General features: G+C 44.7%; 1 protein-coding gene and 1 pseudogene across 3 annotated transcripts in view; one reads left to right on the top strand and one right to left on the bottom strand.

The window, feature by feature from the left end:
• The window catches only part of Kank1 (KN motif and ankyrin repeat domains 1), a 270,405-nt gene that overhangs the window by 177,530 nt on the left and 74,263 nt on the right, over positions 1-18,612 (top strand). The window lies entirely within an intron of this gene.
• On the bottom strand, positions 7,979-8,097 carry LOC123457782 (annotated as a pseudogene).

Below are 18,612 nucleotides of genomic sequence, written 5' to 3'. Positions count from 1 at the left end.
ACTGGAACTTGCCTTTGAGTTACTCTGCCTTCCTGAAGCAATCCCCTGATGTATAATCTGAGCAAGAACAGTGGCTTGGGGAGAGGGATGACTGCCACTCGTGAAAGAACCACATATAGATTGGTCATGAGTTTCGGCCGTGGATTAAAGTAAATTCACAGGAATTGTACTTTGTTTACTTGTGCTCATTAGTGTTTCAACTGTAGTGGTAGACAGGCGATGCTTGGGATAAGATCTGTCATTGTCACAACAACATCATGTAGTATTTCTTCACACAAGTATGTAGCTTCGTGCTTTCACTGTACATACGGGGAATAAGCAATATTTCTGCCTTTAAAAAATCATTTTAGGGGCTGGAGAGTGGCTCAGTGGTTAAGGCACTTGCCTGCAAAACCCAAGGACCTGGGTTCAATTCACTGGTACCTACATAAAGCCAGATGCATAAGGTGTCGCATGCGCCTAGAGTTTGTTTGCAGTGGCTAGACGCACTGGCATACTCATATATTCATTCATTCTCTCTCTCTCAAATAAATAAGTAAACAAAATATTTCAAAAGTCATTTCAGTTTGACGTATGGAGGAGTCTTGAGGAGAAAGCTCTTGGCGTAGTTGAGCCAGCGCAGTCCTGAATGAGAAGCAGTGTTGTGAATGCTGAGCATCGCTACAGTGCTTGCCACAATCCCATGAGGTGTCCAAGCAGCCTCCTTGACTGGCAATGGCAAATACCAAAGTACCGAACAACCCTAATTCTTCTGCCCATGCAGACATAGGGCAGAAATGGGAAATATCAGCCCTGATCCAAGATCTCCTCCGTGGTGGGTAGTTGGGGAGAGCGTTTATCTTGGCTATTCTGGAAGGTCTGAAGAAAGCCCAGCAGTGTAAGGATGGTCATGAAGGTGGTGTCGATGGATCCTATTTTGGACCATCGCTCACCCATGGCAGTCAACCAAGGTGGATGGAAAGTGGGTCTGTCAGCCAGTCCCCATGTGCAGCGCCTCCGGTGGGGCCAGGGCAAGAGAAGGAAATGCAGGTGATGGGGCGACATTTCTATTAAGTCATGGTGACATTGGGAGCAATATGCCTCCCTTTGACACCACACAAATATGATAGCCTTTCCTCGTACCCACCATTGCTTCTAGCTGTCTCTCACCCACTTTAGAATGAGAAGTCAGGACCAAAAGGCCCAAAAGCTCAGAAAAATTTCTGACAGGGTCATGTTTTTATAATAAAGGGAAAGGTATTTTCAGTGCCCAATCTAATGAAATGAAACCACCCCTTGCTCTTGTCATTAATATGAAATGTATATAAAGAACAAAGGAATACTTTACTATTTAAGTGTATGCACTACCAGCATTTTCATTTCAGGGTAACTTGGGAAAAGTTCAATGCAAGTTATGCTTGGCTAAAATCAAATGCATAACTCTGCCTGTCTCCATTGACAGCTATATTGGAGTTTGGGGTTGGTCTCTGTGCTTATGAGCTCCAAAGAAGTGTGAATAAAGTAAAATCAATGGAATGGGACATTTTTAGCGCTCTCTCCATTTTACTCTCCAGTAAGGAGAAGGTATGTGAAGATCTGTTAACATCACTTCTCGCACTGTGATATGGGCTCTAATTGAAATAGAGGTTTTGACTCTGTAGATGTGGAGTGGAAACCTAGAATTTTGGTGTCCAGCCAGGTTACAGGTTACTAATTTAAGGAAAATGATGCTGTAGTTACAGCCATAGCTAGAACTTTTCTTCTATGGCCCTTAAAAAAATTATTTATTTATTTGGCAGAGAAAGGTGGGAGGGGGGAGAGAAAGAGAGAATGAGTGCGCCAGGACCTACAACCACTGCAAAGGAACTCCAGACCTGTGAGCCCCCTTGTGTATCTGACTAATGTGGGTCCTGGGGCATCGAACCAGGATCCTTTGGCTTTGCAGGCAAATGCCTTAACCACTAAGCTATCCCTCGAGCCCTAAGTGTCTGCTTTTTTTGAGGTGTTGGAGGGTAAAAGAGTGCTGATTTCATGAGGTTCTGCTCATGCAATTGTGCCCTTGACTGTAAGTGTTACCACTGTGGTATCTCCCCAACTTTAGAGGTTCAGAGTAGTGGAATCATATCTGATTTTACTGTCTTTCCTATGCTTTTCTTTATTCTTGAATATTTAGTACTGTTTAGTACTATTTAGTACGCTTCTCTGACCAAAGCTGACAGCATTACTAATCTATGGGTGCAAACATAGTCATTCAGAGGACAATTTGATGTGCACATCATGTCCACTTAGCAAAATAGCAGTAACTTTCTCTCTAGGACCTGTGGCCTTCCCAGTCATGGGCTTTTCGCTGGGTTTAGACTACCAGATGTGGTCCCCTTCCTAAGAAGTGGGTTTCAAATCCATCCAGGAAGTTGTTGGCTGCCCCTTTAACAGACTAGCCACTGCTGTACCATGCCTGGCTAGTTGGCATTGTTGCACACAGTTCAACAGCTGAGCAAGTCTGTTGATGACTTTTCTTCCTCAGCACCCTACATAACACTTCCGGCACCGTGTAACCTAGCCTGCAAGGAGGAAGCTTCCAGGCCAGTTCCAGCTTGCTTTCTCTGGGTCCTTCAGTCAGCAGTAAGGCCCACCGTCCAGATCAGGTGGGCAACCAACAGCAGTGGCAATTGCCTGTGCTCACCTGGAAACTTCCTGGTACAGCAGTCCAGAGTGGAACTTGAGAATGTAAACTTCTACTAAGTTCCCAAGTGATGCTAGCGTGACTGGACCAGCCAAACTTAGGAGAAGCAGTAGCCTAACAAAAAAGATCCTATATTGCTGGGCGTGGTGGTGCACGCCTTTAATCCCAGTACTTGGAAGGCGGAGGTAGGAGGATCTCCATGAATTCAAGGCTACCCTGAGACTACATAGTGAATTCCAGGTCATCCTAGGCTAGAGTGAGACTTTACTTCAAAAAAAAAAAAAATCCTATATTCTGAGTTCCTGGGTCCTACAGGGCTGGCCACAGTTCCCCCAAGGCGTCCCCGGCAGCTACGGAGGTGCACCCATGAGAATCATTCCCCGGAGACGTGTCTATGAACAGCTCTTGGTTTTTTGTCAGGGAAACGGGTTTATAAGCAGTTGAGGGTCCTAAGGGGATTGGATGTACAAGGCTGCTTGCTGATGCCTAATTAGCATATGGGGACATTCATTCCAGCACTTAGGCAATGGCAGGGGGAGGGGCTGTGCAAAGGTGCTGGTTGATACCACATAAGGAGTTTCCTAGGCAACTGGCTGAAGGCCACAGGGTTATGGGTCTTATCTGAATGTCCAAGTATCCTGTGCTTGGAGAGGGAGTGGTATTTCATCCTGCTGATCTCGGGGTCCAAGATTTTCCCTGGGGTTCCAGATTCACTGCGACCCCCAAGAATGGGGGGAGGATCCTAGCTCACTGCAACCCCCAATAATGGGGGAAGGAGCTCCCCTGACAGTCTGATCCCCGAGGCATGACCGGCAGTTCAGGCTGCTGCGACCCCTCCATAGCCTGGGGCCTTCGTGTCATCCAGTTTAGGTTTGCTCTAACCCAGAGCCTTGCCTGTGTCCGACACTATATGGCAGAATTTATTTAAAGAATTGTTTGGAGAGGCGTGTTGAAAAATATACTTTTCAAGCCAGGCGTGGTGGCGCAGGCCTTAATCCCAGTACTCAGGAGGCAGAGGTAGAGGCTGCCCTGAGACTGTAGTGAATTCCAGGTCAGCCTAGGCAAGAGTGAGACTCTACCTGGGGGGGGGGGGGGGGGAACGGGACTGGAGAGATGGCTTTGTGGTTAAGCGCTTGCCTATGAAGCCTAAGGACCCTGGTTCGTAGCTTGATTCCCCAGGACCCATGTTTGCCAAATGTGCAAGGGGACGCAAGCATCTAGAGTTCGTTTGCATTGGCTAAAGGCCCTGGCGCACCCATTCTCTGTGCGTCTTTCTCTCTCTATTGCTCTCAAGTAAACAAACAAACAAACAAATAAATAATAAACAAGCAAAAAAAACTGGAAAAAAAGAAAAAGAAAATATACGTTTCAGAGGCTGGAGAGATGGCTCTGAGGATAAAACTCTTGCCACACAAATGTGACAGCCATAGTCCAGATCTCAGAACACATGTAGATGCTGCGTGGGCATGAAAGCCCAGTGCTTGGGAGGCAAAGGCAGAAGATCCCTGGGGCAAGCTAGCTATTCAACTAGCGGAATCATTGAGCCTTGGGTCCAGGTTAGGAACTGCAGATAAGTAAGACCATGGACGCTTGTCTTTCTGTGATTGTGTGAGTTCACTGACTATGATCTGTTCTAAATCTGTCCATTTTTCTACAAATTTCATTGTTTTGTTTTTTTTCTTACTGCTGAGTAGAATTCCACTGTGTAAATGTCCCATAACTTTGTTATCCATTCATCCAGTGATGGGCACCTGGGTTGATTCCAGTTTTGGTCTGTGTGTGCACCCTCTGGAGCAGGGGATGCGTCCACATCCTTATTTTTTTTTAATTTTATTTATTTATTTATTTATTTATTTGAGAGTGACAGACACAGAGAGAAAGACAGATAGAGGGAGAGAGAGAGAATGGGCGCACCAGGGCTTCCAGCCTCTGCAAACGAACTCCAGACGCGTGCGCCCCCTTGTGCATCTGGCTAACGTGGGACCTGGGGAACCGAGCCTCGAACCGGTGCCCTTAGGCTTCACAGGCAAGCGCTTAACCGCTAAGCTATCTCTCCAGCCCCACATCCTTATTTTTAAGTAAATTTTAAACCATGCTTTTGGCCCACGCATGTCTTGTAAATGCCACCCTTCTGAGAATTCCTGGGGTTTTGCAGCGCTCTCTTGCTATAAGCACAGTCACTGGGTGCGCCTGGGAGGCTGGGCAAGGAAAGGGCAAGAAGGAGGAATGGGGGAAGGAGAGGTGCACTTCTAGTAACTTCTTGTGTAGTGGTGACGCTGCTGACCCAGGGGCCACACGCACCATGAGAACCAGAGAGGTCAGACACTCGCGCCTCACCGGGTTCAGCCAGAGAGCGTCAAAGGATGCTCTGCTCGGTCCCGCCTCCACTGGGTATGTGAACTTGACTCTGGTGGATAGTAATGCCTGTGATGCCCAAGGTCGCAAACCACTGCTGTAGGTCCCTTGAGTTCTGAATGAGGAAGCTTAGGGCCTGATGGGGGACATAAGGGCCAAACCAGTGTCTACTATACTTCACAAATACCCGATCACCTGATGATGTCGTTAAGAGGCAGATTCTGGTTGTATAGATCTGGAATGGATAGAGACCTAGTATTTTGTTTTCTTTGTTGTTGTTGTTTTGTTTTGATATGATTTTTCCAAGGTAGGGTCTCACTGTAGCTCAGGTTGACCTGGAATTCACTATGCAGTCATAGGGTGGACTCAAACTCTCGGCAATCCTCCTATCTCTGCTTCACGCACTGCTCGAGACCTAGTGTTTTGGTTTTTTTTTCTTCTATAAGTAAGTAATACTGTTGCTGTTTATCTGAGCAAGACGGTTCTCATCCATGTATGTGCCTATCAACACATCCGTTGTGGTATTTGTCTTAAAACAATTAGCCAAGCATGGTGGTGCACGTCTTTCATCCTAGCATTCAGGAAGCAGAGGTAGGAAGATCTCCGTGAGTTCAAGGCCAGCTGAGACTACACAGTGAATTCCAGATCCGCCTGGGCTAGAGTGAGACCCTACCTCAACCCCCCCCCAAAAAAATTAAAACAATGTTTCATTTAAAACAAAAACAATGAGTGACATTGAGGCATTAGACATCTTAAGTTAGAAATTACGTTTACTGTGATTACATACTTATCTTCTCTTCCAGCCTCCTCCTTGGCCCCGACCCTGTCTGTTGGGTGGTGTTGCCTAGGAGGCCAGATGCCCAGCTGTGTCCTGAGCTCTCATCAGATCATTCCCCTGGGGTGTTGGCCTTCTTGGGACATGGTTTCAGCCTCTCATTTTGGCTTGCACCCACCCTTTCCAGTCTGGGACAGGGGTGAACCCTTCTCTCTGGCATTTTGCCCATGGTGCTGAAGTAGAGCCATCGCCATGAGGACATGTTAGAGGCAGATAGAAAGATGACAGGCCTCTGAGTGAGGAGGAATGTGTTTAAGTCACAGCCGTGGGGTCTGCGTCCTCGGTCTATCACCACGGTCCAGCCTAACAGGGGCAATGTGGTTGACAGCATTTGAATTAGATCTCAAAGGACACGGGTGTGACCTCTATTTGTTTTTTTTTTAAATATTTTATTTTATTTTTCTCAATTTTTATTAACATTTTCCATGATTATAAAAAATTATCCCATGGTAATACCCTCCTCCCCACTTTCCCCTTTGAAATTCCATTCTCCATCATATCCCCTCCCCATCTCAATCAGCCTCTCTTTTATTTTGATGTCATCATCTTTCCCTCCTCTTACGATGGTCTTGTGTAGGTAGTGTCAGGCACTGTGAGGTCATGGATATCCAGGCCATTTTATGTCTGGAGGGAGCACGTTGTAAGGAGTCCTACCCTTCCTTTGGCTCTTACATTCTTTCCGCCACCTCTTCCGCATTAGACCCTGAGCCTTGGAGGGTGTGATCAAGATGTCACTTAGTACTCCAGTCCCATTGACTATTTGAAATTAGTGGAGATGGCCTGGTAGTCCTGTCTTACGTTGACAAGTACAAGGGTTTAAGTGTCCTGTTATTGGTCAGGCTGTGTCTATACTAGTGTTCCCCAGTGGGAACACCCCTCAGTGGGATAGGTTCCATGGGCAGCATAGTCTAACATCATTTCTGATTTGTAAGTGACATTTCATTTTTAGAAAAAATATTTTTATTTATTTATTTGAGAGAGAAATAGGTGGATGGGGGAGAAAGGGCATTGCAGTGCTTCCAGCCACTGTGAATGAACTCCAGACATGCACACCCTCTTATGAGTCTGGCTTATGTGGTCCTGGGGAATTGAATCTGGGTCCTTTGGCTTTGCAGGCCTTAACCACTAAGCCATCTCTCCAGCCCAGTAAGGGACATTTCTGTGGTCCTTCCACCTACTGTCCTTGCTCTCACCCTGCGCCCTGGGGTTCTGTCACCTCACTTGGGTAGATGAATTGGGTGTTGAGAACTTTGGGAGACCCTGCCTCAAGAACAACAAACCGCTGGGCTGTGGGAGGTCTGTGCTTGTCCTAGGAAAACCTGTGACAACGAGAAAAGCAGAGAACGTTCAGAGTATCTTGTATTAAAATCAGAAAGGACTCACTGTGATTTATTCCAACTAAAAGAAAGCCACATTCTTGGTTTGCTGAAATGTGTGTATGGCATGTGGAGGACACCTTGACCTTGAGTGGGGCGGGGCTCAACAGAAACTAGTCTCCTCTTTGGAATTATGTTATAAAACACAAAATGTACTCCCTCGTGCTGGAGAAGTAGCTCAGTGGGTAAAGCACTTACCAAAGTCTACTTCTACTTTCCTTCTTTTTAATTTTTTCCCCCATTTATTTGTGAGAAAGTACAGGTGTGCCAGGGCCTCTTGCCACTGCAAACAAATTCCAAACACAGGCACCTGTGCATCTTCCTTCACACGGACACTGGGGCTTTGCAGACAAGCACCGGTAACAACTGAGCCATCCCCAGCCCTGCTTTCTGTGAGCACGGTGACTGTACTCCCATATGGACGGAAGCATGTATCACTTGACTTCTTGTGATTGGTTTCTTACACTTAGCACAGTGTCCTCAAGGTTTCTCTGATGTTTTTCACTTTATTTATTTATTTATTTATTTTTCTAGGAACTAAAAGCAGTAGCCTAACAATTCATTTAATTGGCAAATGACAATCACGCAATGTCCCTACAGTGTCTCTGTTCTTCAGACAAGAGCTCACTGAGCAATGATGCCTACAAGTGACTGCAGTAGCTGCACTGTCACTTCCGTCAAGGCCAGCGAAAGATAACCCAGACTCTCAGCCACCACACGGTCACACAGATCACACGACAGTCAGACCGCGTTTATCACCAGCAGGAGAAGTAGGGAAAGAGAAGAAGGACACGTGCATGGTTTTAATACAGCGAATGTTTAGCCTGTCCGGGATTATTACAAGATCAGAACAGTGAGAATATTTCCAATATATTTTATTTTTATTCATTTACTTGAGAAACAGAGAAGGAAGGAGGGAGGGAGGGAAGGAAAGAATGGGTGCGCCAGAGCCTCTAGCCACTGCAAATAAACTCCAGACACATGCGCCACTGCCTTGTACATCTGGCTTACATGGGCCCTGGGGAATCAAACCTGGGTCCTTTGGCTTTGCAGGCAAGTGCTTTAGCCACTAGGCCATCCCTCAAGCCCCTCAAGGTTTCTCTATGTTGTAAGTTGCTTAGCAAACGCAGGTTGGTTATCTACATGTGTCCTGTCCATATGACAGGATCGCTTTTGTTCAAGGCTAAATAATAGTCTGTTTTAGGTAGAAATTATTCATTCTGGGGCTGGGGAGATGGCGCGCAGTTAACAGTGCTTGCTGCTTAAGCATGAGGGCCTTTCAGGCCAGACTCTTCCAAGTTTAACTCCTGGGAACCCACATCTGTAAATGTAATCCATGAGGAGGGGGTGGGGAAGAAACCATATCTCAACGAAATATGCAGACGAGCGGCAAGAGAAGGACACCTCTCTCTTCTGGCCTCAGCATGTTTACACATGGGGCACACCTACCTGCATGTACCACACGTATTCTCCACACACAGGTATGGGTGGGCAAAAAAAAAAAAAAAAAGAAAGAAATCATTTTCTCCCCTCAGCTGTCAGTGGACTTGTAGATTACTACACATTGGATATTGTGAATGATTCTGTAGTGAGCTTGGGTTATAAAAGTCCTGAGATACCTTTTTTGATTTTCTTTGTTTTTCTTGTTTTTTTTTTTTTTTTGTTGTTGTTGTTGTTCTTGTTCTTGTTTTTTGAGGTAAGGTCTTATTCTACCTCAGGCTGATCTGGAATTCACTATGTAGTTTTATGGTGGCCTCAAACTCAGTGATCCTCCTACCTCTGCCTCCCAAGTGCTGGGATTAAAGGAGTGTGCCACCATGTCCAGCTTCCAAGATACCTTTTCCAGTAGGTCTTAGATGACCTGAGAATTTGCGTTTCTTTAAAAAAATAAATAGGATGGAGAGATGGCTAAGCAGTTAAGCACTTGTCTGTGAAGCCTAAGGACCCCAGTTCGAGGCTCAATTCCCCAGGACCCACGTTAGCCAGATGCACAAGGGGGCACACACATCTGGAGTTCATTTGCAGTGGCTGCAGACCCTGGCGCGCCCATTCTCTCTCTCAAATAAATAAATAAAAATGAATTTAAAAAATACATATTTATTTATTATTTATGGGAGGGAGGGAGGGAGATAATGCACATGCCAGGGCCTCTAGCCATTGCACGTGAACTCCAGACACATGCACCACCATGTGCATCTGGCTTACGTGTATTCTGGGGAATGGAACCTGAGTCTTAGGCTTCGCAGACAAGCGCCTTACCTGCTAAGCCATCTCTCCAGCCCAGAATTTGCATTTCGTACAAAATTCCAGCAGATGATGCTGAAGCTGTTGTTCTGGGGGTGATGCTTTGAGAAATAACCACCTGAAGGCTAGAAATCTGAGAAACCACATGGTGACAACCCCAGTAACAGTTCTGACTGATGTGAGAATAGGCTTAGAGGTCACTTAAGAATCCAGTCACAGAAGAAACACAGGGAAAATTTCCACTAAGGAGGGAAATGAGAACTGTACATCTTATTTATTTGTTTGTTTATTTATTTATTTTGGTTTTTTGAGGTTGGGTCTCGGTCTAGCCCATGCTGATGTGGAATTCACTGTGTAGTCTCAGGCTGGTCTCAAACTCAAGACAGTCCTCTCCTACCTCTGCCTCCTGAGTGCGGGGATTAAAGGTGTGTGCCAACGTGCCTCACCATTTTATTTATTTATTTATGTGGCATATATGCATAGCATATGTGTGGCATGGTAGATTGTGTGTGGGTGTACAGAAGCATGCCCCCCATCCATGTACACGCATGTGGAAGCCAGAAGAGACCTTTCAGGTACCATTTCCTCCCATCCAGGTACTCACCAGACCCAACCCTGCTCAGCTTCCAAGATCAGATGAGATGGGAGGTGTTGAGTGATGGAGCCATAGACATTGGGTGTTCTCTGTAGTGTATAGAGATCCTTGTGACAGATCTCCCCTTTAACTTGGAGCTGTTCTTTTCAGTCAGCGATCTCTAGTGATTCCCTAGTGTCCGCCCACTGCAGACTGGGGTTACTACAGGTACGTCCGGCCTTGGCCAGCTTTTCATGGATCTGAGGAATCTCAGGCCCTTCCAGCAAGCACTCAACTGCTGAGCCATCTTCCCAGCCTGAGAACTGGATATTTAAATACCTTAAATAGAAAATGAACAGAAAGCCTTCTAAAGTATATGAATTCTCTTACATCATTGGTCCTATGTTTTTGTTCGCAGTGCCTGAATAAACAAAAGTACTGGTAAATTAACTCAAAAATTACCACCAGCGGGGTTGCTTTTTTTCAGCAACCACCAGCAATCACTAACCTGGCCATATTTGTAGCATCAAGGTTTAGCTTCATAGGGTTTGTTTTCCCTAAGCCAATTATGGATGGACCAAAGCTGATCAGAAAAACCTATTTCACTGTATCCTGGCTGAGCCAGGAAGTTTTCTTTTTAAGTCAACAATTAATATAAAGACCTTAACTACCAGAAGAAGAAACAGTAAGGTCCTGAGATCCATTTCCATGCTCTTCTGAGGGCAGTACGCCTTTTTTCACAGGAGAGCAGTTAGTCTTTGGCCTAGGTTGTCTTAATCTGATAAACTTTCACCACAGACAATTTCCTGGAAAGAAATTCACAAACGTCAGTTCTCATTACATGGTCAGGAAGCCCTGTGAGTCCCAGCAGCCCAGCTGGAGCCGAGCCAGGATGGGGCTCTCAAAGGGTGCGTAGGCTTCCAGGTGGCTTTGACCTGCCCACTGGCACCTTGGTTCCCTTGCAGCTCGAGCACAGTCTGCTCATGAAGGCTTAGATGACAGTGAAGCCAGATGGCACCCGACACTAGTGCCAAGAAGGAACCTCAAAAAGGAAGCTGAAGCACACACGTAACTACCTTCCCCTGGTTTTGACCACTGCAGCGCTGAGCCTGGGAAGGATGCACAGTGCTGTGACGCGGGGCGGATGTGGATAAGCACTAAGTGTCTGAGTTGGCATGACGCCCACACCCACTTTGAGGCACAGTGGATCCATGGGAGGCAGATCTTATCGTGGGAATTCTTCAACTGAGGCAGAAAAGATGGGTGAGCAGTTATACCAAAAGTCAGCTGCTCCACTAAACACACCGGGCTCCTCAGCTTCCCCGTGGGCCCAAAGCACAGATCTCTAGTTAGCTTATCTTCGAAGTGAGGATGGGTATGTGCCTCCTTTGCTCAGTGCTATACCCTGAGCACCAAACCAGAGCCTGGCACATAATTAGCAAATGTTGAGGGAGGGAGGGACAGACGGACGGACTGAGTGTTACTTCTTCAGGGTTTTCTCTTTGCTGTCTGTATTTTAATTTGTTCCTGGGACAAAAGCATCTCCTTTCACCTTTTAACTATGTTGTCCCGAGGAATAAAGTTGCAAACCTAGCATAAAATTACTCTAATAAGTAAACGCCAGCCTTGTTTCTCCATTAGAAATAAAAGCCACTATCCCAGTAAAATTCTGATTTAGATCTTGATATATATAATGGAGATTTCCTCCACCTCTTCCCACTCGCATAAGAAAATTACCTGTTGTAGTTAGGAGGCCAAACGAGGTTGAGCCCTATTAGGTAATTTGGTTGCAAAACAACCAAGAGCTATTTAACATGAGCCCTGTGTCACTATGGTGGGAGCCAATACTGGAAATCAGCAGAGGATAATCTGATGCTGATGTCGCCGCCTTTTATACTCCATCGACCTTTTACCTGTAGTTTTAATTAAGTTGTTGATTCTGTGTAATCTCCAGCAATACATATGTGGACAGTCATATTTGATATATGTAATAAGTTAGGTTTTTAGATGGCTCTTTGAAAGACTAACACATTTAAAGAAATAATTGAGTCCTGCAGTTTTAAAGTAGTTATGCCTCTCTGTGTGCGTTTGTTTGTTTGCTGTAAACATCCGCTCCCATTAGGCTCCTCTTTTGCACTGTCTTCTTGTGCCATCTTGCTGCTGCGCCCAGCACACCTCATGTTAGCCCAGCAGTAACTTGCCATGAGTGCAGTACTCTTTTCGGTCATTCTAGGAGCCAGTTCTTCTTCCTAGAATGCCCTGGAAAATACTTAAAAACAACAACAACAACAACAAAAAGGATCCTACCTTATAGTCCAGACTGGCCTCAAACTAGGGCTTTTACCACCTCAGGCTCCCAAGTCCATACCACACCTAGCATTGCTCATCCTTAAAACTTGGGGCAAATGGTCTCTGTTACGAATCCTTTTTTCTAACTGCTCCCTCCACATATAGACAAAGTAAGACCACCTTACCGTGGGCTGAACTTGAACTGTGTTACATTATTACCCTCCAGCACTTTCTCTTGGAGTCTAGGTATGCCACCCTCATAAGGACAACCTCTCAGGAGATACAGTGCCTAGTGTAGTGTATACCTCCAACCAGAAGCAAGTCAGTGCCTGGGGCCAAATCCTAGGATGATACAGATCTTTAAAATGTGCTCAAGGGTGTAGCTCAGTTGGTAGAGTGCCTGCCTAGCAGCCACAAAATCCTGGGTTTAATCTCCAGCACCACATAAAATCAGGCAGGGTGGCACATGCCTTTAATCCTAGTATTCAGGAGGTAGAAGAAGGCCAGAAGTCAAAACTCATCCTTGGCTACACTGCAAGTTTTAGGCCAACCTGGGATACATGAGACCCTGTCTCAAAAACTAAATAAAAACAAAGTGTTAAGGCAATTAATGTAAAATATAATATATGGAAAAGAAATTAGCATCACTGCTAATAGTGATACAAACGCTATTGTTAAGATTGTCAGGTTAGATTTTCTTATATTCTGTCTTTCCAGAGTTTAGACACAGTTCATTATATGGGCTTTATTGACTGGTAAATGAAGATAAATACTATGACCTGAAAAAGTTTCTAGAATTTTTAAAAATGTTTTATTATTATTATTATTATTATTATTATTAACAATGTGTTTTGTATGGATACATCATGTGTTGGTAGAGTTTCTAGAACTTTTACATCAAAATCATTATTTCATCTTTAATGTTATTTTGAACAGCAAAGTCCTTTTCTAACTTCTAGTTGTATTGCCCTGGTTTATTCGATATTGATAATTCCATTTAGGGTACCCTGTTTGTCCTCAATGGTCAGTGGTACCTTTTTTTTTAAATTAGCTGAATAGTTCCTTGATTTTTTTTTTTTTTGAGAGTCAAGTAGTATTTGTGTAAATATTAAAGAAAAGGTTGAACATGAGGCAGATGAATACCATGTGCTCTCTAGATTAGAGGGGATGCTCAAGTGCCGAGAGACATTTACTGGATGGCATAGAGTGCCTCTTCTGGTTCTGTTTTTTTGTTTTGTTTTGTTTTTTAAGTGTGTGTGTTTGTCTGTCTGTCTGTCTCCAGAGTCTTTTGCCATTGCAAATGAATGCACATCTGGCTTTGTGGATACACAGCTGTCTTTATGGATGTACATCTGGCTGTGCATGGATGACTGGGGAATTGAACCTAGGCTGGCAGGCTTTGCAAGCAGGTGCTTCCAAACACTGAGCTAGCTCCCTAACCCCCTCTCCTCTGGTTCTTAAAACATGGGGACCCCAAAGTTTAATCCTGCAAATACAATTGTTTTTAAAACATCAGGAAATCCTGTGACACAACTAATGTGGAAAAGGGGTCCAAGCAAGCGCATCCTTGCGACACGCACACGTAATTCTGTGCAGGGCGCAGTGGAACGCCGCTTGTCGGTGCCTGGGAGCAACTCGTGTTAAATACTAGTGCTCTCGACCTACGTCACACACGCACGGGGCACAAGCAAGGCTCTAGAGCAGAGCTGCTCAACTGTTGGCTCTGCCCCATGTCACTTTGCAAGTCCCAAACCTCACTGGGCCTCTGTCTCCTGTTTGTAAACCGAAAAGAAGGATTTTCGTATTTTGCATGGTTATGAGGTACAGATAAGGTGATAACTGTTAAGTGTGTTGAAAGTGCCTAGAATGTAGCATAATTTCATCAACTCCAAGGTTTTTCAGATTGTGACATCTCCCAAGTGAGGATATTTCATACACTTAGTGCAGTTCTCCTCCTCCTTTGGTTCTGAAGACTGAACCCAGGTTCTTGCACATGCCAAACACGGGCTGTTCCACCAAGCTGTACTCTCCTCCCTGAGGTAAATTTGAATAAGTGCATTACCATCATTTGACTGGTAATTTTTTTTTAAATAAGTGCTACTTGAAATAATGGTGCATCGTATAGTAGGTGACACGTTAGATGTCAGTAATCTTAGCAAGGGATAAAAGAATGTCAGCTGTCATTAGCATTATTGTCAGTGTCACTCTCTTTAACACCATGCTCCTATTTTTATTTATTAATTTTTAAAAAGATTCTATTTTTATTCATTCATTTATTTGAGAGAGAGAAAGAGAATGGGTGTGCAAGGGCCTTTAGCCATTGCAAACTCCAGATGCCAGATGCATGTGCCACCTTGTGCATCTGGCTTGCGTGGGCCCTGGGGAATTGGACCTGGGTCCTTTGGCTTTGCAGGCAAGCGCCTTGACTGCTAAATCATCTCTCCAACCCTATTTTTTTGTTTTCTTTTTTAAAATTTAATTTATTTATTTGAAAGAGTGAGAAGGGGAAACAGGGAGAGAGAGAGAGAGAATGGGGGTGCTAGGGCCTCCAGCCACTGCAAATGAACTTCAGACGCATGTGCCACCTTGTGCATCTGTCTTACGTGGGTCCTGGGGAATTTAACCAAGGTCCTTTGGCTTTGCAGGCCAATGCCTTAACTGCTAAGCCATCTCTCCAGCCCTCTATTTTTATTTTTCATTTATTCACTTGCAAGCAGAGAGATAATGAGTGCGCCAGGGCCTCCAACCACTGGAAATGGGCTCCAGGTGCATGTGCCACTATGTGGGCACTGGGGAACTGAACTCAGTTTGCCAGCTTCTTTAAGCAAGCACCTTAACCACCGAGCCATCTCTCCAGCCCCAACACCATGCTTCTAACCAACATAGTGGCATTTGATCATTTAGCAGGGCAAACCCTGTGTATATATAAAGCCCTGCTTCAACTGTCTGTTTTCATTGTTTGGTTTTTTTCTTAACAGAAATTTAGTGAGCTGTTTTTCATGATTTGTTTCATTTCACTGATGTGAAATATTGTGAGGACAGCTTGGGCAGTGTTGGCATTATTCCCTAAACTGCACTTAGACACCCCAGAAGAGTTTCTTCCGTGCCATTCAGTCTCCTGAAATGAATAGAGAAGACACATTCTTTATTTCTCCATTGATGTGTTTCCTGAACCAAGGAAGTGCTTTTACTTAGCTAGCAGAACTAAGCCACGATTGTACCACTTAAGATTTACTGTTTGCACGTCCCTCCCAGAGAGAGAAGAGGCCGTTTATTGATCTGTAAAGGACTGGACCATGGCCAGACCAAAGAATCTGCATATCATTAGGAAGAGCAAGTCCCCACTTTTGAGGCCACCTGTCAGACACGAACAATAGAAGCATGAGACACTGTCTGCCACAGCCTTCCTCAGACGCTGCCCGCACGCACACCCATGATGCCTTGTTCTTTTATCCATAATATGCTTGTAGTTCTTAATTTTAGGCTTCCTCCTGCTTTTTGTATTGTTCTGTTTAGCAGAGGGTGGAAGAGACCAATTCAGAGCTGAGATAAAGATCTTCTGCCAGGTGAAAGAGGTTCAATAATAGGAGGGAAAGAACCCTGGGCCAACGTTTATGAAGCTTGGAAATGAAGATTCTGGGCTCATCTCCATGCAAATACCTTGACACATACTTCATTCACCCCTAGCACACCAGCTTGTCTCTTCTTGTCTTCCGTTTGCCCTTCAGACTTTACATGGTGATATTTACAAGCCACTCTGCATTGGCATGAAGCACAAACTGGCAAGGCCAGCAAACTGGGTTTGGGCTGAGGGTTTTGTTGTAGCTTTTAGAAGCTTGACGAACTGAGGAATTCTGGAAGCTGGGCTTCTTTCCTTTGTCCTGTTTCCCCATCCCACACCCTTCGTGTTCTCAGTATCCATTTCCTTTTTAAAATATTTTATTTGTATTTCTCTATTAAGAGAGAGAGAGAGAGAAAGACAGAGAAAGAGGGAGAAAATGGGCATGCCAGGGTCTCCAGCCACTGCAAAGGAACACAGACACATACACCGCCTTGTGCATCTGGCTTACGTGGGTCCTGGGATCCTTTGGTTTGCAGGCAAACATCTTAACTGCTAAGCCATTTCTCCAGCCCTATGTTCCTTTTTATAAAGCTGTACCTGTCAGTTTGTGGTAGACATCCACTCTTATTCTTGAACGATAATGCACATTGTGTCTCTAAGGCCTGTCTTGTAATTCAGCCAGCTTGTAATTCAGCGGCTTGTTGCCCGCAAGTTCGGCACCTCTGGTTCCCAGAGAATGTCAGGTGACTGCCTCTTCATCAGAGAGGTTAGAGCCATTCTGTGCTGGTCAGCAGAATCCGGGGAGCAGCGGGAGTGGAAGGTTTAGAACAAAGTCCCTCCTTTAAAGTGGAAGAGCCTGCAGGGCCAGCTTGATGGAAGCAGCCTTTTGAGGGGTGATGGGGAACCTTCTGGGTTCTGCATTGAGCTGCTTCCGCCATTAGTTGGCTTTGAACTGTGACACAAGCCCGTTTAAACAACAAGGCAAGTTCCCTAGGAAAGCAGCAAGTTCTCACCCTATGTGATCAAAGCCACCATCTATTTTCTTTTTCTTGCTTTTAATTTACCAATATTTATGACATCTTGTAACCTACATTACCATAGCCTGCCAGTTGCCTTTTGCATAGCATAGTATTTAATTTTTTCACTTTTTATTTTAGTTATTTCATATAATATAACAGGTTATACTCATTTATTCCCTAGCCCTTGCTCCCGTTACCCTGGAGGCCCTCCTCTGTGGGGTTATGGTATTCACTGTGGGGTCATGAAGGCCTCAGTCAGTCCCTGTGAGGTAGGAGGAGGAAGGGACCACACCTTTGGATAGTCCTACCCACTCTGTGGCTCTTAAAATCTTCTGCCCCCTCTTCCACAGTGTTTCCTGAGCCATGGCAAGTCTATTGGCAGTCTGATTTAGTGTTAAGGCAAAACATTTTTAATACATTTTTGCCTTTCTCTGATTTTGGGGGAAAGGGGGGTTGCAAGGTAGGGTTTCACTGTAGCTCAGGCTGACCTGGAATTCACTATGTAGTCTCAGGGTGGCCTCAAACTTGTGGTGATCCTCCTACCTCTGCCTCCTGAGTGCTGGGATTAAAGGAGTGCACCACCACGCTCGGCTCTCTGATGATTTTTTTACAGCAAATAAAACCCAAATTCACAAGATGAATCTATGTATTTCATTGTACTAATTATTATTATGGAAGTCAAAGAATAAAAGCAGAGCAAAAACTATCCATCATTGCATCACCCACGGGCAATCACATGCACACTTTGCTTTATTTATTTCTCATTGTTTTTAATTATATGCATAATTATATGTGTATACACAGACACATTTTTAACAAAATTAGATTTAGAAGTTGACTGATGGCATCTTTCTTTAAAATCGTGGAATACCATGGAGTAGGTGGCACAGTAGATTTTAACAGCAATAAGAGATTATGAGGGCTGGAGAGGTAGCTCAGTGGTTAAAAGTGCTTACTTGCAAAGCCTGAGAGTCCAGGTTCAGTTCCCCAGTACCTACATAACAGCAGATGCACAAAGTGGAGCATGTGTCTGGTATATCCATTGTTTCTCTGTGTCTCTGCCTCTCATAAATAAATAAATGAAATTTTAGAGCGATTAATGAATGGTGGCCGTCATTGTTGGAATGAGTGACCAAGCACCTCTGGCATCTGGATGGGCTTAGAACTTCTCAAGCCAGTGGCTCTCAAGTCCTTGTCTTGTGATTACCAGAGAATGGGTAAATGTTGGGCTGGAGAGAAAACTTGAGTTAGCGCCAAAGAATTTGTACAAAGTTAACCTTCTTTTAAAAAGTGAACTTTTGGAGCAGGAGCTGCTTTGAAATGTCAGTTGAATGAACAAAATCATGGAGTCAGCCTTTGGAAAGAAAGATGAGCTTTAAAAACATAGGGAGGTATGGGCTAAAGAATGACACATTAGGAGGCCGTTTGCATTTAAAGGCCACCGTCCTCAAGTAGACAGTCTCCAGGAGCCAGTTCTGTTTCCCATAAGTCTAACGTGTTTGGAGGTCTCTCAGGTGGTGGGCCTGTGGACAAGTCATTCCTCTGGATCCTGAGTGGCCAGGTCCAGTGTAGGTTCCTACACTGTCTGTCTCCTACCTTTCCAATTTGCTTTCTCCATGAGCAGTCATCTTTGTAAACAGAAGTCAAGATTTAATGTTGCACCTATTTTTAAATGGACCCATTTTGATGGGGTTGT

The sequence above is a fragment of the Jaculus jaculus genome, chromosome 1 (genome assembly GCF_020740685.1).
Source record: "Jaculus jaculus isolate mJacJac1 chromosome 1, mJacJac1.mat.Y.cur, whole genome shotgun sequence".
NCBI lineage: Eukaryota > Metazoa > Chordata > Mammalia > Rodentia > Dipodidae > Jaculus > Jaculus jaculus.
This window is presented reverse-complemented; position numbering and strand designations above follow the sequence as displayed.